This window comes from Ischnura elegans, chromosome 8 (genome assembly GCF_921293095.1).
Source record: "Ischnura elegans chromosome 8, ioIscEleg1.1, whole genome shotgun sequence".
In the NCBI taxonomy this organism is placed as follows: domain Eukaryota; kingdom Metazoa; phylum Arthropoda; class Insecta; order Odonata; family Coenagrionidae; genus Ischnura; species Ischnura elegans.
In genome coordinates, this window is record NC_060253.1 from 71001179 (window position 1) to 71025145 (window position 23967).

The following is a 23967-nucleotide window of genomic DNA, read 5'->3' on the forward strand; positions in this document are numbered from 1 at the left end:
CATTTATCGGCGAGAAAAGAGTAAAAATAATTTTTCCTCATCCTTCTTTTTTACCTCTGAGTATACCGATCGCAGGGAGATATATGTATACTGAGAGGGTATAGGTGACTGGAGTTTCCTCTTTTGGAAGGAAACCAATCCATGGGCCCTTTGTGCGGAGGAAAAGGTCCAAAAAACCTTCATCTCAACCGCCAACCAACTTGAATCCATTCCCCAACATCCATCCCTACTACTGCGTCACCTAGCAAACCACCTCTTTCCATCAACTATTTTCCATGATATCGCTATCCATCCCTTGCCTTTTCCACGCACTTTTAAAATCATTTTTCTTATCCGATTTCACTGATCTCCGGTCAATGTGTGACGGGAGTTTCGCGAACTAGTATGCTTAGACAAATTAAAGTCAAACGAAGAGATAAAGCTTAATTAGCTTTATGTAACAATATTATTAAACAATGTTTAATAAACAGATTTTCATGACATTTTTAGACGCACAAACTAGACCGCAACAAAGTTATATATCGGTGACTTTACCGATACTGGATAGGGACATGTAACACTGTTATATAACACATATATGTTGCTATACAACAAAGATTTACAACTCTTTTGGTTTTCCAAAATGTACTCTTTAAAAATATATATGTTGCATAGATTAGTTGTATTTTATTGTTTTGTAACGTCTAAATTGAATAACTGCATTCTATTGACGAACATTTATGTAATATCGTTATATAACATTTTTTGTAGCATAGTGTAAATGCAGCTTAATAATTAACTTAACATATTGTCCATTTATCCTTTGCCAATATCTCGGCTAATGGAAAGTATGCTTTGGAGGTTCGGGGTTGGGGCACAGAGAGGTATTTGGGGTAAAAGTTATTGAATGCTTTTAGCTTTAAAATTTATCAAATCTTCTTTTAAAATTGTAGCAGATATACAATACAATAATTGCATGAGCTCCCACCGAAAAAATTGTGTAAATTGTTATCTAAGGGATACGAAGAATAAGTATTAAGGGAATGTGGGATAAGACGGCGACCTCAAGAGTCAGATTATTTCCCTTACTTAATTAAGAGGTTTAAATACCTGAAATTCAAAATAAATTTTTTTAGCCTTTATATCTGATAAAAATTGATGCCGCGAGTTCATCTCTTGAATTATGAAAAATATTTCATCAAAATATAAGAGTAGTTTTCGTCATATTGCCCCACCTGAGTGATAATATGTTAAGGGGGTGGGTAAGATGATTAATAGATTTAACTAACTTTTCCTGAAGACCCCGTTTAGGAACCAGTGCTCTGGGGTTTACTTAGAGCCGATAGAGCCTTTAAAAATTTTCACACAACCTAAGTTCTTATTACGCCAGGAAAACACATAGGATGTACATCAATCGCATAAAAATTATATTCCGGTTTTATCAGAAACAACTTGATACGCATTTGCTCATCGATCATTAAATTTATAAAAATAACGGCAGATTTTCAGTTCCGCTCCTGCCCATCAATCTGCTCCATAAATATGCTTTGGCGAGACTCTCTACTATTCTATTTTATTGACCCGTAAGCCTAAATATTTCACCCAAACCATTGAAGCCGTTTCATCCTGCCACCATCAATGCTCAAAGTGTTCTCGTCGTTATTTTTTCAGCGCCTCTGTCGTGAGAATGAATCCGCAATTGCCGCTGGCACTCTTTTCACTTGAATGACCCGAGTCGATGAACCGATTATAAATAGGCGTGAAAAAAGAAGTCTTTGCGCTCATAAATAATAAAGACAGCTCACAATTCGACGGTACTTTTGGATGGATATGGGTTGAAAGACGCGAATGACAAACGGAGCGAAAAGCGTTGAGCGGCGACGAAGGGTCTGAACTCCCGTTTTCATTTCCTCGAAGGCGAGTATTTCTTTCTCTCTCCTCCTTACCTCATAAATAGTCCTTCCATCCAACACAGAAGAGCTCACAATAAACTCTTTTCAAAGAAATCAAACTGCCTTCTTTCCTGCATAACCCAAATTCTCGATGTACGCTTAACAATTGTGTAATATTTCGAGCATGCCGAAGGAACAGTGGTGAAATTTACATAAATTGCTAATATAAAAAAAATTTCCTAGGCCTTTTGGCTTTCCACGAGGGCCGAAGATATAGACCGTTAGCCTTGGCACAGTTTTCGTAAAAATCAAAGAATCTGAATGTCATTGTGGTCGGCGCAGAGGCCCGGAAAGTCATAGTCTGTGGTTCGATTTCCATTCCAAGGGAATTTCTCCTCATGGAAATTCATTTATTTATTTTTTTTTTAAATACTAAGCAAATGATTTTTTTTTAACTCCGGTGAACCGAATAGCAAACCTTGGCTGTTATTTTACATGTGGAAGTTCGTATCGCGAGATATTGTATTCTTAAGCATCCGTAGCATTGCAATTAGCATTGCTGAGGGCATGAGAAAACCGTTCTCGGACTTTGTAGTGGGTGACATTATGTAATAATGTCGAAATTTCTAAAATCAAGGCCACTTTTGAAACATAATAACGCCGAAGTTCCGAAAAAGCTGTTTTTCGAAATGCCGGAGCACCACAAAATAAAATTTAACGCAAAGTCCGAGAAAGATTTTCGTATCCTGTAAACCAGGTTTATTGCAAAACATGGGATTCCTTAGATAAAAACCTCGTCTGACAAATTTCATGATTCTAAGTTCACCAACATTATTGATAGAGTTTAACATTAAGGCCCAAAACTGATGAGAATAATGGTTTGAATATAGCAGAAATATCACAGATTGTGAGTATTATATGACATGAGAAACATCTAAAATCAATAGCCAATAAGCTAGTTTCCGACTTTTTCCCGCGTTTCATTAAGGCGATGGCGATTTTTACAGCCTTCAACCTGACCTAAGGACGTCTCCTGCATATTAAGTGAAACAGAAACAGATTAAAACCACTGAAAAAAAAACAAAAAGCGGTGCTACAGCTCACGGCACAAAAACCTTCGTCATAAATAATTTTTGTAATCCTATACAGTTCTTTTTCGGGTATTGTAAGTCGGATAGGAAATGAATAATAACATCAGCAACTTATTAGAGCATACACATATCAACCTCTACGTTCAGTCCAACCACTCTGAGGATATGGAGGCAATATCTTTCATACACTAACTTAAAATCAGCAAAGAAACGTAACAAGTTATTAAGCTTCTTAGTAGAGGTAATTCCATTCATATTTCATTGAACTTGAAAACTGGATTGAATGATAGGAATCTAGTCTACTACTCTTCTATGCGTGGCAAAACGTTCTCCATAGAGGAAAATATCCTTAAAATTAATTTCCTCAAGAAAAACCGGTAAAAGGTAATGAAAAAAAATGATCAAAGACTGCGATTCCAAATCGCTACTCGATTTTAAATTAGAATGCTTTTAATGCCATAGAAAACACGTAATAAATTTCTAGACTGCCATTTTTATATAGAAACATTACAAATGAGGAATAGCTGAAAATCTTGCCAAGAATATACGGTAATAAATATCTCTACGAATTACTAGAAATACATCAATGGTAATAATACCAGTATCCGATTAAATGTTACGGGAAAATTTTCTGATCAAGTGAGAATATTAAAAAAATCCTGGAGCATAACGCTGAGGTCATATTTTAAAGAAATTATTACGCTATATTTTAATTGTGGTTTTGGCTTCATAATGTAGATTTGGCTTCAAGCTGGTACCACTGATAATAACGGACGAGAAGTCCTTTGAGGCAGACTGAGAGAATATTTCTCGGAGCCGGAGGACACAATAAAGAAAATAATCGGGGAACTGAAGGATCTAGCATAGGAAAAGGGAGGCATGCAGCATACCAACAATAGGATACAATATAATGAGAGAATGACGTAAAATAATAGCTTATAGTGAGGAAATTGTTCCAACTAACTAAGATAACTTAAATCCAACAGTTCGATTCTTGAGTTTCAATCGTGAGCCATACAGGCGCGATAAGGAAAATAAGCGTGCCACTATTTTTCTAATAGGGATCGGTAGTACCTCTTAAGAAAAAGCTAAAACTTTGCTCATTGCAAGGAATAACTTAAAGAAATATGAACCCAAAATCAGTAGAAATCATTAAATAAGAACTCCACATATTCTTTATGTGCCTTTCATTCATAAAACATGGTGAATATGGTGTTATCGGTGCTAGAATGTGCCCCAAGTCAAAAACTAATTTCATATATACTTCATCGAGTGAAAGTATTCCAAAGTCATTCACGAGCCCTCAATTCCATGGTTATCGGAGATTTTCCAAGGTTTATTCTTATTTTATCATCTTAAAATTCTCTTTTGTGGCGTGAACTTGGCCCGCAGAAAATTTCTCGTGAGTTTGCGGTAAAAAAGCATTAATAAAATATGCCCGCAGACGAGGGAAAAAGGTGGTCAAACGATTACGAAGATGGGCCAAACGGGTGAGCGTAATCCTCCTATCAGAGATTTCCAAGTTTCTCTACTCGTTTGTCTTTCCCCAGGCCAAATTTTTATGCCCCATATTATCTTTTTTTATTTTTTGCGGAACTTAGAGAGTATAAAATTCCGGAGGCACATTAAGACATTTACAGCAATTTTGTATTAAATCACCAAACCCTAAGTATAAAACTGCAACAGAACGATAAAGTAACAATCATAGGTTTAGTGGGATTCTTATATAGCTAGTTAAGTAAGGAAATTATGGCAGTCAGCGTTGGAATATGGAAGTTTTCAATACCTTCCTTAATACCTTAAGCATCACCCAAAATCAATTAATGTATGAGATATAAGAAGTAAACGTTGCATTGCAAAAAGGCTCAATAAAGACGACTCAATAAAGACGACTTTTACATCCGATTTTACTACTGTTAAGAAATTTATTTCGAATTATTTAACCTTTTTAAGTGAACTTTAAGGATGTGTTTTACTTTTATTTTTCCTTTTAAAGAGGTTTGATGCTTCAATGAATCTAAAAAATGCAAGTATCTATGCCTATGGATCTCTAAAAAAAGCCAATCCATATTTAAATTAAATGCCACTATTTAAAAGTGACGTTCGTATATTGGCGTTTAAGATTGACTTGTGGAAATCGAATAAAACCATAATTTGATCATTCAAATCTCTGTAATTTAGTCTAACGGCAATTGGCCGCAATATTACTAATGTAAGCATGAGAGACAAGTAAAATTTAACTTTCCCAGACTTTCACTTTGCAATTACAATGAGATGATTCTTAATATATTAATTAAAAATACTTAATTACTATTAACTACAGTAATACATCCTCAGCTTAAATGAAATAAGAAAGACGTCAACTGTCTCTGAGATAATTAGTTAATTTAATAATTTACGGCGCAGAATGGTTCAGGTGTATGGTGGCATTTATTTCTAAGCTTTTAGTCAATTTTCAAAATATTGACCTTTCTGGAATCGATGGTATCGACTTTAGGTGATCCATTCTCGATTCCGATTCCGTGCCCGAGAATCTGTGGAATCTATAATCGACATTTGGAATCCACTCATCCCTAGATTAGGTCCGTAAATCAGTGCTACCCTCTGGAACCAAAGATGCTTTATAAAAACCGCGGTGATTTCTAAAAAAAAACTCAAAGAAATATTGATGTAATGAATAATTATCATTAAAACTCGCTAATGATAGCGAGATTTCCTTAAGCAATTCGCCTATTCCGTTTAAAAATTGGAGAAATTTTATAAGTTTATTCTCACATTGAATTCTGGGAAAAATACCACGCGTCAAAAGCCAAATTTACCCCAATTTTCAAACCCCAACCTGTGTTCTTGAGTGACTTCATTAGTTCCAGGCAGATGGAAAGTGGCTTCTCATTCGACTCTCAATTCTCTCTCTCTCCATTTTCTGGGACGAGAGGGCCTTTAAGGAATGCCGACAAACCGGAGCGGTTTCAAGAGGATTATGCTCCAAGCTAATCAACCCCTCAACCACGATTATGGAAGTGGAACAAATAAAGTGGTTTTAGACCTGTAGATGATATAAAAATGGGGAGAATTCTGAATAAAGACTCCAGCGTAGAGACGAGATCAATATAAAGGCGATTTTAATGGAAAATACACTAAAAAATCATCCTCATCAGGAGATACTTAGAGAAAGAGGGCTCTCCTGGGTTAAAAAGAGCCAATCTTTTGACACACCAGAATATTTTGAAGGTAATAAGATGTATGCATTAAAAATATATTTCAAGACATGCTAACAAATATTACTTGATTCTTTCCCGGCGAATGGTGAATGTCTCTCATGCTTCCCACCGGGTTAAGCGCTCCATTTGCCGACGTTTCGATGAAATGCCTTTTCATCGTCCTCATGGCTGGTTGAAATCGGGTGCTCAGGACGCGGACCTATATATAGAATCTGACGAAGTTGCGGCCGGTTCTACAACTAACTCTGGCTCCTTCAATTAGAACCGGTCTCAACTGACTCAAATTGTATTCGAGTCCGAGAACCCATCATCAACCAGCCCTCGGAACGATGAATAAGTATTTCATTGAAATGTTGGCCTAATGTAATGGAGTGCCTAAGCCAGAAAGTGTGAAAGCCCAAGAGACGTATAAAAAGTCACTCTAACGCTTTCATGTGCTGAATGTTGTAAGGTTATTTTCATTGTTATTCAAATAAAAGGTGGGCGTAGGAAAAATAGCAATTGAAATTGAAGAAAAATGGTAGCTTTTATCGAAAATATATCCTTTTATTTCATATTTTAGCAAATAAACAATGGTTTTCACATTCGGTTTAAGCGTATACCAATAATTTTCGTAAAAGCGTAATTAAATAAAAGGAATGGTTTTATATAGAATTATCATCTAATTTTTTTGTTTCGTACGAAACTTGAAATCTAACATATAAAATTTATTAGCGCTACAAATACCGTTTTTCATCATAACATCCTTACTTCTTTAATTATGTCTAAATAGAAATGTAAAGAATAGAGTAGCTTTTGCTGGTGAATGGCTGCTGAATTAACTCCTGGTTATCTTTTACCCAAAGCACACTTTGAATTGTTAATTAGATATGTCAAAGATTATAGTTACGCAGATAAATTTTCATTTATCAACTAATAATTTTAAGTAGATTCATCATTAACTGATTCGTAATGACTGAATAATTCACTGTTTTCGAAATTAATATAGTTGCTCACTATAGATGATGACGTTACCTTCCATGATCGAGGTGAACAAAATCATATCAACAATATGGTGATTCTGAAATTTGAGGAATAAAAAATTAATATAAAATTCTTTTTACAGTCTTGTAAAACTGCAAACGTATCACATATTCATTTCTCGTGCATTAACATAGAACTTATTGCTAGATATTAGCGTAAGCCCTCAAAAAGTGAAATGTAAACAGGTAAAATCGGACGTCACCTTTAAGCCAAAAGCAATCCAAATACTGTTTTGAGAACTCATATAAAATACGTGCTATCAATGTCATTAAAACCGCGAAAGAACGAAGGTAAACCAGCAGAACGCTGAAGCTCACCTAACGATGCTAAAAACACCTCTAGACAAACAAATAGATGACAGATACAAGCTTTTTTACTCTTGAATACGAACATGACATCCATAATAAAGCATTTATCCGCTGGAATAACCAGTGTCGAAAAATTCAAAGACATAGGCGCTTTAATAATTCGATGTCTTCGGTACCCTTTCCCTTAATACGAAGTAAAGCTTGCTGAAGTCCGTTTGAGGGGAACGACATCATAATTGAAGGACAGAGAGTGATAAGGAGATACGGAAAAGGGACAAACGATGGTCCTCGCAAGGAACCCCAGGAGAGGTTGGGGGTAAGATATGGCGAGAGGGCGAAGGGATTTAATGAAAAAATCCCTGCCAAGAGAAGGATGGTTTTTCGGGGCACCGGTTTGTCAGTTACGTTTTCCCAAGAACCAGGATACCGGTTTAAATCAAATAAGGAAATCAGTGCGATGGAGAAGCGATTCATAAACCTGAGTCTATGGCTAGATTCCGGTGACTAAGTTACTAAGTTAACCTGAGTAAATTTTATTACAATTGTTATATTACACAAATTTCATTTTGAAAGGTGAAAACATTTTTAATACCCCCTGATCCGTGCGTGAGTGTCAATTAAAAACGAAGAGGCATCACAAAAATCATTAATTACCTTACCAATGGTTTAATGCTAGGTACCCATCTATTTTATTGCTTTACCACGTTTTATTATACTCACTTTCTTGTTTGTCCTTCCGGGAGAAATCATGCAACTCAAATTTAGATCACTTTCTGGTTAGCTTGAGCGCTGAAATTTTTAGTTTAGTTCAGAACTGGATGACAATGCAATGTTCTAAAGTTAGGTTATAAAATTAGTATTTGCTGGTCAATGCAAATCAGATTTGTTTTTTCAGATCAAGTAAATATAATCTTAAATAAGCACCACCTTTTTTGTTTTTGATATCTAAATGTTCTTTTAAAACTTATTTTTAACCCTCCCATGAATCATATTTAAAATTTTCAATAATTTAAGGAGTCAAAGGCCGCTATTTTCTTTTTTTTTCATGAAACGTGGTTTTTCAATAAAAATATTATTTTTATATTTTGATATTAGTAAAGGTATACCCTGGTTATCATAATTAAGGTAATCCCGGTGACTTTAGAAAATTTGGCGTGACTAATTTCAAAGAAACTTAGTGAAAATTTATGAATGAGCAGAATAAAACTTATTCCTTTTTTAACTATATGGAATAGTGGTTTTGTCCGATTGACACATGACTCTAGGATTTTCCTGGGACAAATTAGGAGGTAACTCAAGGTCAAATTATGAGCCCTAATTGAAAAACTCTGATCACGTGTTTGTCATCAAGCGCAAAGCACGTAGCCTCACTGCACGCAGGTACAGAAAAACCGAACCCTAACCAGTTCGTCAATTGATATTCACGTGCTGAACTCTCATTTTCTCCCGACAAAATTGCATCAACCGCGGAAATCTTTTCAGACGCAGACACAAGATGGGTTTCCTTTTCAAAAACTTCGAGGCAAAGGAAAAATATCTCAGCTGAGGACCCCGCCACCCTTTTCAATCTCCAATTGAAAAAAAGTCGCATTTGCATAACGGAAATAGGCGTATGTGCAGGTATACCCAACGCGGCGTGGTTACCAAGCAGCAACTCTCAGTGATAAGTAGGCACAACAGTAGAAGGCATCCTCAATTGCAATACCTTCTGAAGGTTATCTTATACCATGGAAGAAAGAGACGGCACAGCGCTACGGCATCCGTCGCATTTTATTTTCATCGTAACTTCTTTCGTTTTGCGCAATTGTCTTCGGTCATGGACGCAGTAGATGCGTTTCTAGGGTCACCTATTGTTCCAAACATTTAAAAATTTCCATCAGGATGTATGAGAAGCATGCATTGAAAATTTTCCAACACACGTTTCATGAGACGTTCTGAGCATCCGCAACTCGAAACACGAAGCTGAAAACTGTGCAATGAATGTGACTCTCGGCTGCTAATACAACCGTTGTGGCTTCATTGTCCCAGGTTGATTTTGGTGCTAACTGCCTCAATGTTGCACAATATAAGTAAGCGTATCAGTTAATATATAGGTATGACCTAAGGCCATCATCTTGAAATTTTCCGTGAGTAAAGAGAAAACCCGGAAGAGCGAGGAAAACGTGCACTTTTTTATATAGATTTGGATAAATAATTGTTCAAACTTCAATGAATTACTAATTACACAATGGTAGCATAGAAAATTGTTCGTATAGAATCGTGTCACGCTCGATTTGGTGGAATTTTTAATTAAAAGCGTGGAAATTACCATTTGTGTTCTTTGTTCACGGATAGAAACATGTTGCCTATCATTTTGTATACAGTTAATCGTTTAATTATATGAATTAATTACTGAGGTACAGTAATGAAACTCGAGAATTGTGGCTATTTACAAGGGCATTGAATTACCACGTAAACATACCTTTCACTTGAGCGACGCTTGGGCCACGAAACACATCAGCAACCATCGTAATGTTCAAGACCATCGCTCTTCCTCAATCCGATTGACCTGAAATGAAAAAAGATGATATTGATTTTTTAAACGTTTCATCCTAATTGAACTCGTTAAAAAAATCCTAATCATTTTATGCAACTTCAAATAAAAAAATTATGGATAGCAGTTTTCAATTTTCTGCAGCAGTATTTTTTAAACATTTTCTTCCAAAATTGGTTCAAAATAGCTTCAAAAGGCTGAAGAAGATTGTAAACAAGTAAGTCACTTATCTAAAATAGTATTACCCAACCACTCCAATACGTATTTGCGAAATTATGTCCAGGGTAAAAGCTAATCAACTGTAATCGATATTGAAAGAGCGGCAATTTTTATTCCTCTCTGATACGTCGGATGCTGGAGAAAATAGTAAAATCAACTTATCTGTTATCTGATAACAAGTATGTTGAATTAAGAGGCTCTAACAAACTCATTAAGTACAAATAAGCCAAATAATGGAAATATGAATCACATCGCCTGAAAATCTGCATCGACGCTTTTGAAGACAGGCTTTAACACCATGCCTTAAAGATAAATTTGAATCCTAGATAGGAAATAAATTTAAGGAAAACCCCTCATTGCCATAAAAAAAGTATATAAATTCCATCTGAACAAATTTCCTAACCATAATATATGAAAAAAACACTGAAGCACGAATTCAACAATGGGAAGAGAGGAACTTTGCTAACTCAGGGATACTTTTAATATAAATATTTACACTGAAAAAGAACACGCCAGGAAAGATTTCTATCTCCTAGGACCAAATTCGGTCTCATCGATGTTTTCATATTCCTTGCCAATCATTTCATTAAATTCATTCAGTCCTTCCCTCAAAAATTGCTTTCTTGCGACAACCGATTCATCGAAAAACATAAGTACTGCATTCACATTTATACGAAATATTTTTTTTCTTTACATCGATTAACTGACTGAATTCAAAAGAAAGTCCAACTGATACGCATTTATAAATGGGAACGGAACCTCAAGAAATCCCCTAGCAAAAGAAATTCTATCAAAAATTAAAAACAGGACACCGTCTATTTCGGGGTTGATTATACAAAGTCCATATTAGGTTAATTTCACAAATTCATTCCAACGAATCGATCGATCGACGAATTGAAATCCAATGAATCAATCTTATATGAAAAAATGCATACAATTAACTCGGTTTCAGAATAAAACTAACGAAACTTCATCTTGATATTACCATACATAATTTTGCAATTTCCGTCTTGAAATTCAACGAAAATTTTGGCATATGAAATTATTACATTCATGAGATCCATCCGATCTACATGCTTCGTTTTTTTGCCGCTTGCACACACCAGGCGCTTGGCAAGGTCGAAAAAACCAACAAAGCTATTTTAAAAAACGTTGGATGCTATTTCATATCAAGTCTGCTCTTGCTTTTTTTTTGGTGGAACATATATTTCCTTCAAAACAAGAGAGAAGAGCTCAGCGGAGGTCATTCAGAGTCGCGAATCTGACACCAAGCAGTGACTGAACGGATGAAAAATGTTCTAGAGAGAGAGAGACTGACACGGATTTGAGAGCTTAAGAGGGGCTTTTAGTCCCCTTTCCCTTCTTCCCATTCCTTTCCATTTTTATCCAATTCCCTACTTCTCCCCGTCTATCAATAAAAAACACGTGACAGATGGGCGGCCACTCAAACTTTCAAACTGACCGAATCATTTAGCGGCAACTGAGACATATGGCGCCGTAAAAGTTCTATGAAAAGAGACTTACGGGCCATGGTGTAAAAAATTCAGAATTTAAACTTCTGGGTAATTCCTATTAAATCACAGGATTCGTAGAATAATTTAATCTGTATTTAAGTGAGAATGACTAAATTACAATCGCAAAATTACATTCATTAACATTTACAAGATGCGTTTTGCCCCACTACGTATTTTAAAAAAAATTGCAAGACAATCAATTTCAGTCTAATACATGAAATTTTGAAATTAAACCATCAATTATGAATGAGTCGCGACACAATGTAAGCATAGGAGGATTTTTTTTGAAACCTTAGACTTCCATTAAACTAATCGGTGCGGGTGAAATCAATGACAAATCACGTAAGCGTTTTTATTTGTTACGACTCCATGAGGCAATACTTTTTCAAAAACATTATATTTACTTTGGGATATCAAATTGCAATTGAGTTAAATAAGGCAGGTGCAATTAATTTATTATTTAAGCGTTTTGGTGTCCCTTATTTGCCATCTCATAGCATGATGGAGAAGAAATTAATTACAAAACCATTGCAATAACGGAGTATTAGACCGTTCGAACGCTGTGTGAACGTAACTCTAGCTAACGCAAAATCACAAGATATTTAATAGCATATTAAACTGGTAATTTTGCACGGTACATAGTGGTACCTAAATCAATCAAATCATGAAATGCGTAACTTGGCGCATTGATATCATAACATACTGCTAATTAGTACTATTATTATTTTTCCTCTTCTATTCTTGACCTTGTTTAATACATTTTATGATATTTCTTGGAGTTTAGGTCAATGTAAAACAAGTTATAGCCAACGTTTCGATTTATTTAAAATCATCCTCAGGGCTATGAAAGAGAAAAAACATGAACAATATAAAATACAAAGATGACAACGATATACAATATTTTTACATAAAAATGTTACGATCGCGTTTTTTATACAGTAATATAATTTAAAGTATACACATATATATAAAAACAGAATAGAATACACACAAAATTTTGACATACCTCTTAACTTTGTACATATTTATTGATGTTGTGTTACTACGGTATTGCCACACCTAGTTACCATTAATTTTGATTGATTAAATTAATGTTTTCTCTTTCATAGCCCTGAGGATGATTTTAAATAAATCGAAACGTTGGATATAACTTGTTTTGCATTGACCTAAACTCCAAGAAATATCATAAAAAAATATAACATACTGCTTGATCGACGCTAAGTTGACTGCATTTGGTGGCTGATGCCCGAGCTCCCCCTGCCACACACCTTTTATGTGGTATGCAGGGTAGTATGTAGATGTAGATGTTTATTTGCTTTGATGCATTCTACTGTCTACATAAAAGAGTACGCCTGCCATGTCAGTCGTCTAAATAAACGCAATTAAGCTCACTGCATGGAAATCAAGTGAATTTTATTCCTTTACGGAGACGGATGATGAATAAAACTCCAAATAATAGGATGAAGGCCTGCAGCAACAATGATGTGATTGAAGATATTATAATAGCAATGTTCGCTACATAAAGAAGAAATGGCCTTGCATCATTCCATTTTTATTCCATAACTGAGTCTCCGTGTTTAGTTTTTCTTTCAAGCGCTTAAGTAAAGATAATTTTTGCTCTTTAATTCCCGTTACCCTATAAAATATAGCAGAAAACACAATTTTGAATATAGTTTTCAAAATTTAAATGTACGTTTCTTCTCGAAGGCATCGGATTTGCTATGCACATGGGTTTAAAGATTTATAGGAGGATACGGTTAAGGAAATTGGTAAAATAGGGCGATGAGGTAGTAGTAAATTAACCATAAAAATTTTACAGCCCAACTGTGTTTTCGTTAAAAATTTATCAGAAGAATAACAATGTTGAGCTCAGCAAAAAAAGGGATGACTGAAGTCAGTGATGGGTAAAAACCATTGAACTGAAAACGCTGATACATCGTCAGTCAACGGGAAACAAGGCGAGGATGAAATTTAGTGTAATTAAGGGGAATAAATTTAAACACTACAGAAAATGAAAGAAGGGACTTGGAAGACTGATCCAAATTTTGGCTTGGGAACTTTATTCAAAAAATAAACCAAGCTAGTTCCTTTACTCGACATGATAAAAAAATTCATCCACGTGCTGATATGGTCAATTAGCATGAATAATGTATAAAAATATTCTTGCCGTCTGCATGGCCTTGTTTCAATTCGTGCGTACATTGTTCGTGAAAATACACTTAATTATTCTTGCGTGACTCTAGAATTCAGGGTTACCATGAAAGAATGGTGTGCCTTTGAAAATGTTTACAACGAAAGCAGAACTACAAACAGTTCATATTTTTATTCTTCACACTTTTGGTCTTAAACAGTTTTTTTACATAATTAATAAATCTCAATATGCTTTGCGCCCTTAGTCACTCGACGATAGAGAAACCCGGGGTCAACATAAACCTACTCCAAACGAAAGGCGCCAATAGGACCACGGCTTTAATGTCCCATCCGACGGACGGAGTGATACACTTGAAGCGCCCTCCTCAAGGCAGTTGAGCAGGGATAGAGCAGATTGAAAAATCTCTGCAACCGCCGGTATTCGATCCCGGAACCAATGGGTGGGTAGTCGGCAATTTAGGAGTACGCTAATGTCGAAGCCGGGTTTATCTCTTGTCGAGCGACAAAGGGCGCACTTGCTGAAATTGATAAATTATGTAACTGTTTTAGACGAAAATTCGAAAAATAAAAATTCTGTTTTTATTTTAATCTTGTTCGAAACTGCACTATTCTTTTGAGATAACCATTCATAATAACGACCGTCACCAGGATTCAAACCCTTCCAGCCGAACATTCTCGGTTTGAATTATCCTAATTTAAGAAAATTAGCCTTCAACTACAATGATATTTTGATTTAAAAGTTATATTGGGTTCCCTCACTTATACTCTAAATCGTTTTCCATCTAAAGAATTCATTCGATGTAAGATAATTTACGACAACAAACATTTCCACCATTTACCACGAGTGTAATTGTTTCAAAGTAAGTAATTCGAGAAATAAGGAAAAGCACGCTTTTTCGAAAACAGTAAAAAATACACAATATAGTCGAGAATAAGCTTTTAATCACTAGAAGAATGGGGCATAGATGCTGATCAGGTTTAATAGAAATGAGAGTAGAAGTACCTGATGAGTTAGTAAGGATAGGCAAACAATATTAACAACTAAACTTAATTCCTTTTTAGAGATTTTCATACTGTTTTTTGGAAAAAGTGTGCTTTTTTAAATCTTTTTATTCTTATATTATACTTTTCAAAAGTGAATCATGCAATCGTTACTAAATAAATTTCAACCCAAATAACTATCGTCTTGTTATTGATACCATTTGAAACTATTTTTCCACAGGGGATTTTAATTAATCAACTGGATCGTAATGGAATAAAATTTCTGATTTTTGAATTTTGAATTGCTGAATATTATACCGCCATGAGGAAAAACCAAATGAGCAGGATTTCAAACCTACCAGACAATTGAAAGTGGGCTAAAAATCAATTAAAAGATTCCATCGATGAATGAGCCAATAGGCTTAGAAATTAAGAAAAAGCGAGAAGTAAAAAAACAGATATTTTTTCCGCCCACTTTTCATGATGCCATTAGAGCTTCGGCTCATTAGCTCATTCAAGGAGAACTGCTCGTTGAAAAAGGAAACGTTCAGAAGGGTGCGGAAAACCCGCAATGGATGCAAGGAATGAAGCGGTAATCAAGCGCTGACCCGCTCAGTATAGACGCGTGCCATCTTCAACCCAAATATGAAAGGGATATGGCGGTCGATTTTTCGCCGCAAATAGCTCAAAATGAAGGCGAAATTTCTAAAAAGGGAAAATATGCGCTTTCCTTATCCTCATCGGTCGAGGCGTATTGTATGCAATACATCAACTTTTGAATGTCTTACCTCTTGTCTAATTCAAGTATCATTGTTACAACTAGTTCAGTGCTTCCTGGCATGTGACAGCATCATAGAAGCACGATTCACAGAAATCGCTATTGCTGTTTATTTACATTTAATTAACCAGGAAACATAAAACCCAAACCAAAAGTAGCGGTAGATATACCCCCAGGACTGAGTAAGTTATTTTTCAAATCCGATTGTAACTGATGTTACAACACATTTTCGTCCATCGTAGCAATATGGTTACATCCTACCATTCTGAGCACACGAGGCTCTTGAAGAAAACCCGCACTCCCTTTCGCTGTCGAATTGTCTCACATTTTTTTAAGCATGCAATAGCTAAACGCACTCATTAAATAGCACAGCGAGGAGTAACGGTTTGGGGGATAAACCCCACTCCAAGCTCAGAGAATTTTTTTAATAAAAATATTTGAATGTGAAAAATTTAGTAACTAATATTTGGGGGACGGATGATTCATAACCAAAACACCAAACTATTCATACAGCCGGAAAAATCACCATTTTAAACCATTTATCTTAAAAATTTTCTGGGGGAGGGCCCCCGCACCTCCCGATTACCCTAGCAGCTATTTTATACCTCCCAGATCCCCAAGTACTAGTTGCACCTCTGCAGTCATTGGTCTCTATTTAAAGCTGGTCGAAATAAACCAACAGACGGAAGGGACGGGTGCGCAATGAAAATTCAATATGGACTCCTATTCTCTGTAAATTTCATGCAAGTATCGAAAAAGGAAACAGGAAACCGTATTCTATTGATTATTTTAATTTTCTTTCTTCCAAAAATATGCCCTGAAGATTCAGCCCTCTCTATTATGGTCACTGATAGAAATTGAACAATATTTGACCACGTTACCACCTAGTTAGACGCATGATATTTGACAAGCTTCAACAACATATTTGTGACGATTCGGCAGAAAAAAGAGATTGCGGGTTTTCTTCATGGGCCTGACATGCTCAGAATGGGTGGATGTAGCCGTATGGCTTCCCTTGGCGGAAATATCGGTTACAATAGAGTTTGAAAATAAAGAAACCCATATTTTTCCTTTTTTTGAAATGTTACGGCCATTTTGAGCTATTTTTTGCGATAGCTGTGGCTACGGGTCATTCTGAATAAACAAGCTGATGTATTACCAAAATATTTCTCTGGATTGCGATAGACAGCCAAAGGAGCAACGTACCTAAATATCTTCACAATCACAAGTTTTAAGTTTTCTGGGCAGAATAGGGTTCACACTGGAAGGAACGGGGTTGTATGGCTACCTAGATGGATCATTTCTCGTCTTTTGACAATTAGTATTAATTAAACAATTAAAGAATTAATTAAACAATTAAAGAATTAATTAAACAATTAGACAATTAAATAAAATAAGAGAGATAGATTGTAGAACAGACAGATTCCGAATGTCATTTTTTCCACGATCAATAAGAGATTATAACGGCAGCAATAGAACTCGTAAATAGATTGCATGACTTGTAGTGTAGCCTACTAACCTACGTAAAAATTAATGCATGTTTCTTAATTCAATTATTATTTCTAACAGCATATAGTAGTATAGTTTGTTAGTATACGGGACGTTTTTTGGACGGTGTGGTGTGCATGTGGGAGTCCAAATGGATGCTGGTGATTGATCACCCCCTGCCAAACACCCTGGAGGTGGCTCGTAGGGTATTATGTAGATGTAGTAATTATTTTAAACATTTCTTTATTTATGCTGGAATTAATCAATAGATTCATTAAACATAACCTTTTTCTTCGTTTATCATTACAAAATAATAATTTTATAGATATCATTTTAGAATAAAATAATTGAAATGAACAGCGGTCACGTCGCTTCTGCTTCCCTGCTCCCTGATATAACGCAACCCTCTCGCAACGGCAGATTTTTGTCAGATTATTTGCAGATAATGTCTATTTCCATTCAACATGTAATGGGGAATGTTAAATTTATAAATGTGCTAACCAAGCAATCAAAATGGCCAGATGTAAAGTAGAGTAGTGATTTCCTGAATAAAACATGCGTAACCGTAACAAATAAAATATAAACTCATTACCCGTCATTTCGTCGGATGTTGGTCTTTAATGGTAGACAAGTAAAATCACTACATTTCTTTGAGAAAAAATCCAGTTTTTATCTAGCAGAATACGTACCGTGAAAATAAAAGTTATAAAAATGAAGATAAAAAAAACAAATTCTACCATCGGCGAAAAAAAGGCAGACACTGAACTTTAAGCATTTGTATGAGATTTTGCTGAGGCTATTCTGGGTCGTGTAAAATATCGATTTACTCATTGTGTACTCTACTACATTAATTAATCATTAAAGAGTTCCAAGGAGCGCAATGCTCCAGTTTAGCGGAATGTAGAAACGAAAAAAAATGGATTTAAACCCAGGGAGTTAAACTCAGCAGGGGCGCAGCTAGGAATTAAGACTAGGGGGGGGGGGGTTTAAGTGCAGCTAATACCGGGATTTGTTGGGGTAATGGACTACCTACCAGGATAAGCGGTTGGTGCAAGATTAATAAATTGCGGAATTTTAAGATAAATGGTTCAAAATGGTGAGTTTTACGACTTCCTGAGGGATATTTTATTAATACTTGCACTATTCTATTAGTAATATCAATACAATTAAGTAAGATGGATTAAACTAAAAATTTCTCTGAGCTCTGGGGGGGGGGGGTTATACCCCAAAACTCCCCCCTCGTTGCGCCACTGAAACTCGGGGTCGAAACGAAATCAGAGTCAAAACTACTTCGGGTCGAAACTTAACTAAAACTCTGGGACGAAACGAAACGCAAATAATGTTTCGCACCGCAAGGACCATGTGCTTCACCTTTGAACAGTTTAGTTTCGACCCATACACCGAGTACGAAGTATGATTGATTGAAGTAGAGGTTCTGCCTACCGGTATTAGATGTGTAGGGCACTCATGTTTTTACCATGAACAGGAGAACGGCGAACGAAAATTGGCCATTCCTTTTTTAAGCTCATTTTTTTAACCTCTACTCGTATTTAAAACGTAATGGGTCGAACATATTCCCTCTTATCCACATCTGGGATTGAAACTTAACTATGAGCAGCAGAGTTTCAATTAATTTAGTTTCGTTCTCGGGAGTAAAGTTTCATCCCATGTCGAAACTAAATTCCTTGGTGATTTTAATTTCGTGCGGGAGCGAAATTAAAACTAGGCCTCGCATTTTCGTTTCCCTCCGGATCGAAACGAAACATTTTCGTTTCATTATAAGACACGGTCTCAGCCGTTATTTTGTGGAATTGCTTCATTACAGAATAAAATAAAATAACTTTGTTTTATTCCACACTGTATTTTAAATAGCACGACCCGGGTTTCAGCATCTAGTGCACCTGATGATATCACTAAATGCTGAAACCCGGGTCGTGCTATTTAAAATAAAGTGTGGAATAAAATAAATTTATCTTATTTTATACCATTTTCGTTTCGTTTCTATTACCAACCATGGTTTAAACGTAATCGTTTAGCTTCTACGACCGAAAGAGTGAGGAAGAACAGGTGAAAAACTATGAGAACGGTGAAACGGTCGTCTTCTTCATCACGTATAGGCAAAATATTTTATTGGTGCTCTTCGTTCATTTTTTATAGAGAGAATAATATCTTCCCATTAAAATTATCTTTTGAAAATTGAATTTTACCCATTCTTTGATTTTTTTGAATTTCCTAAAGGTAAATTTCAACTTCTAAGGTGTAGAAAGGTTTTCCGAGGTGGTCCTTCTTGTGTTAAAGCATTTTTTGGCTTCGCTGTCATCATGCCAAAGTGATTCGGAGCCTGAAAAAGGAAACTAAAGAACGATGGTGGAAAAACGGGGCGACGTGAGTGAGAAAAAAGGCCATAGGCTGAAATGGAGAGTTTGGGCAGTGGGAATATTTGAGCGACGGATCAAGCGTTGACTGTCGACTGGAGTGCGACTGACAGATGAAAGGCGAGATGCGAGAAGGAGCGGGGAGGCCGGTGGACCGAGACCCTCGACTCGTCGGGGATCAAGAGGAGAGACTGGACCCTCTTCGGATATAGTGCTCGTGCGTGGGGCAAAGGTCTTACTGGAAAAGAAAGGCGAGGGAGGCGGATATTCCTCCAAAGGGCAAGGAGAGATGGAACAGAGATGGAGGAATACAAAGGCAGAGGAAATCGAAAAATTCACTGAATGGATAGAAGAGAATATAACGCAAGAGTAGAAAGAGTTAGGTTACCACAGATTCCAAAAACTAGATCGTAGGCTCAAAGAATATAATCATTACCAGGATGTACACTTGATATTCAATCTCAGATTTGCTCTTAATTCTTGCAACTCAATCTTAAGTCATAAATAAACCAATCGCGTCGTTGACAGCATCTGCCGGCGCGCGCCGCACCCCCAGATGCTGCAGAGATCAATTTTTTTATCAATGGAACACACGTCTAGGGTAAAGATGTTTTATGAAATTATCCTAGTTTTGAATGAGAGTTTTCTCTTGAAATTTAGAAAGACCAAATACACATTATCTGGAGGAAGTCTAACATATTCCTTAAACTGACTGAAAATTTTTCTCATAAAGTTTTCTACCACGATCGCTTCAGTATCATTGTCGGGTGACTCCATCTCAATAACTCAAACAAGTTATTCTCAGATGCGATCACCCAATGTACTGAAAACGTTTGTGGGAAAAAATTTTTCAATTAGTTTTATTTGTATTTCCCATGAAATTTTCCACGCTAACGTAGATATTCTGAGTATATGAAATTCAAACACAATTTCTCACAACTAAAAGCGTTTCCTTGGAGTTTATTTTTAGCAATTACATCCACCTACTGAGGTAGAAGGAGCTAAGAACGTAGGCTACGGTGATTTATGAGAAATAGGACGTGAATGACGTTGGAACATCAAACTAATCCTCCCTGAAAAACTTATGACGCGTGGTATACTTTGAAAACTACTGAATTCTCATTGGTGACGAAATTGATTACTTGTGTTCCCCGAGTCTTTTGCAATCGTAAAAGTAGAAGAGTAGAAATATACTGCGTGCTAAATAATGTGGCTGATATATTCTTTCCGCTAGGAAAATTTTTAGTAAGAGAGTAATACCATCTTTCAAAGGGACTACCTACAGGTATTAAAACATTTTTTTTAAATTAGTGCGAAAGTAAATACTGAATTGCTATTAGTGGAAAATTAAGTAATTTCGAGGATAACGAGTAAACATTAGAATTCAAAAGAGTAAAAAAGAATGGAAATCACAGCTAAAATACACCGAACATGCATCGCTAAATCATAATGTCTTCATTTCTCAAGTGCTAATATTCAGGGGTGACTGATAATTATAATCGAGTCATACGTGTATCATAGTAGCTGATGTTGTTGAAATGGCATCTGCTGTACATCGTTTTGAGAGTGATACGAAGAAACTTATTTGCCGAGATTGAAGAAATGAAAATTCACGCCTTTAATTCACCGCTTTATTGGACGCATATGTATCTTTAGAAATAAATTTTGCTACCTATCAGGTCGCATATCCCAGGCACGCACATTTACAGAAGTGACTGGCGTCATACATCTTGTGGAAATATCTTGAAATCAATATATATTTTCAATGCGTGGGACTCCAATCCCTTCGTCTAATTCATGACTCTTCAATACACCACTTTGTTAGAGAGACCTTTAGGCGAAATATCTCGAGCAGAGATCAGAGGAAAGCTCTATCATGAAAAGAAGTTAAGATGGAGAAATAAAACATCCCATATCACTCATGGTATCTATTCATCTGTCTTCAAATGAAAGATGCCATTCTAGACGGAGGGTTTCTATGGAAATTGCCACTCCAGGAAAACCTGTAAATGAGCTGAATCAAGATTTTATCATTTTTATGACTGACGGCGACACGAAATGCGGTGCTAGTCCTAAGAAGACCATAATGTAGCATTTTCCTGGATGAATCACCAAAATATCAAGAAATCAAGAGATTGGATGGCATTGTAGCTAGCTAAGAACGCTGAAAATGAATAAATATACACAGAAAATGCTCTAAAAATGCGATCGGGATTCATTTTAAGGCAAAGAAAGGTCAGCGTCTCGTAAAAATTACCCTGCAAAGATTGCAGTAAATAAATTTAGAACAAACAAGAAAGAAACAAATGTTCAAGACCTCTTTCTACGCACTGGCTATTGTGAACAGTACGGAATATTATGCACGCTAAAAAATAAATGCTGCACTTGAAAATTATAAATCTTTCATATCTATATTAAAAATCTTACGTGGCCGAAAGCAAGGTAAATTAACTACGCTATGAGTCACGCATATCAAAAATAGAGCAGAGAAAAAGTGGCATTTTAAACAGTTAAATTTACAATTTTATTATTTTTAATTTTGTGTGTGTTCATTTACATTATGTTCAACTAAAATTTTTATAATGACAATTTAATGAAAACATTAAAGTCATTCTGAGAAAGTCGTTATTTGAAAAAGATAATTTTAATCTTCTAAATGTAGCCTACAGTACACTATTTGGTGCCAAGATAAAGGTGGAAGTATCGTAATCACATATAACTTTGACTTAACAATATGACTACTTCAAGCATTTTATTAAACAACTGATAATTCTTTGCAAGAAGCTCTAATTGTTAAAATCGCTATCATTACGCCAGCCAGCTAGAAAATTGTTTTCATAAAAAAAATAAAATAGATTAGCACAAATGAATATTTTGTAATATAGTGGGAAAAGTACAGTAAAATGGTAGTAATTCGTGCTGTTTCCTAGTTGAAAAAACAACTCCGTACTGATAAAAAGGATAGAAGTGGATTCAATGAACCTCAGCATACGCTGCAAGACTGTTTATTTTACATTTTTGCGATATAAACCAATATAACTCACGGTAGAATTTACTTTTGATTAACATATTAATTTCACACATTCATTTATTTTAGGACATTGAACGATGCATTAAAATCAATATTATTCATGGTAAGGCGGCATCCAATATCCAAAACAATTTTTTAAATTTAGCAAATCCAAAATCCCCGTAGTAACATGTGAGGTTATAATGAGTTCCAATGGCGGTCCTTTCCTTGACTGCAGTATGCATTAATATTTTATGCAAATGAAATAAGCTATCCATATTAAACCTTTAACATGCAATAACTAAAAAATGCATTTTTTCGAGAATGATGGTATTTCTTGTTTCACACGTCCAATTATTTTAAAATAATATACTTTCAGAAATGCGTATGACTGAAACTTTTTGATTACAGCAAGTTTTCAGGCTTCAAAAAGAATCGTGAAAATGATATTTACTAGATAAAAAATTTCGACGGTTGATATTGAGCTAATCTTCTGTTTAAACGTACTATAGTTAAAATTAACAATAACTCTCTCTCAAAAGATATGTATAACATCCAATGAAATCCTGCGGTAAAATACTAAAACAAGTGTAACTCCATTAAATACATATTCATATTGGTTTTTTTTTATGGAAATGCAAGGGTGATACCGATTTAGGGATTGTTTCAGAATTACTGCTCGCATTTTTTGTGGCCATTCGTAACAACCAAGGTAAAAAGTCATGCATAAAATAAATAATAGAATATGCACTTGATTTCTATGCCATGGACACATTAACGCATTGAAAATGTATGTATTTTGACCCAACAATGCATACTGATAGCATCACACCGCTATAGGAAGGATGCTTTTTATTTGAAATGGAAAAAAGAAAATCAAGCATCATCTCAGAGAGAGGAAAACTCGCTTACCTGTTGATGCGTACAGGGGAAGGAAAACAGGGCAAGAAAAAATTAAATAATGTTGAAGGAAACGATTAACATACGCTAAGGAGTGTTATATGAACAGGAAACGAGGAAATGGCAAGAGAAGGATGTATAATACAAAAAGATATGAGAAATAATCCAAATACGAGGAAGCAACTGATTTATCCCCAGAAGTCACAGAAACACAATGAAATTCCTTGGGAATAAAAACGGGAAATGAAAAAATTGTGTTGAGCGTGAAATCATGAAAGACTTTACTTGACACAATAAGCTTAGAGTTTCTAAGGTTTGAACGGGAAAAAAAACAGTCACCAATGCTGAAAATATAGTCGAATATGATTGCGAGATTAGTAAGATAATATTGAAAGAAAATAAATTTTTATTTTTGTGCATCACCCCACTGTCAACCTTCCAATTTCCAACCCCCACGTTTTTCACTGCAAAGAGTACGGCTTTGGGGAGTTTATTTTCTTTCAA

At 35.6% G+C, this 23967-nt stretch overlaps 1 protein-coding gene across 5 annotated transcripts in view; it reads right to left on the bottom strand.

Moving 5' to 3' along the window:
- LOC124163718 (calcitonin gene-related peptide type 1 receptor-like) overlaps positions 1-23967 on the bottom strand; it is a 510985-nt gene that overhangs the window by 127755 nt on the left and 359263 nt on the right. For all 5 annotated transcript variants that reach the window (XM_046540792.1, XM_046540791.1, XM_046540787.1 and 2 more), the window contains one exon: positions 9976-10062. The gene's annotated coding sequence lies outside the window, so the exon portion shown is untranslated. The remainder of the gene's footprint in view (positions 1-9975; positions 10063-23967) is intronic.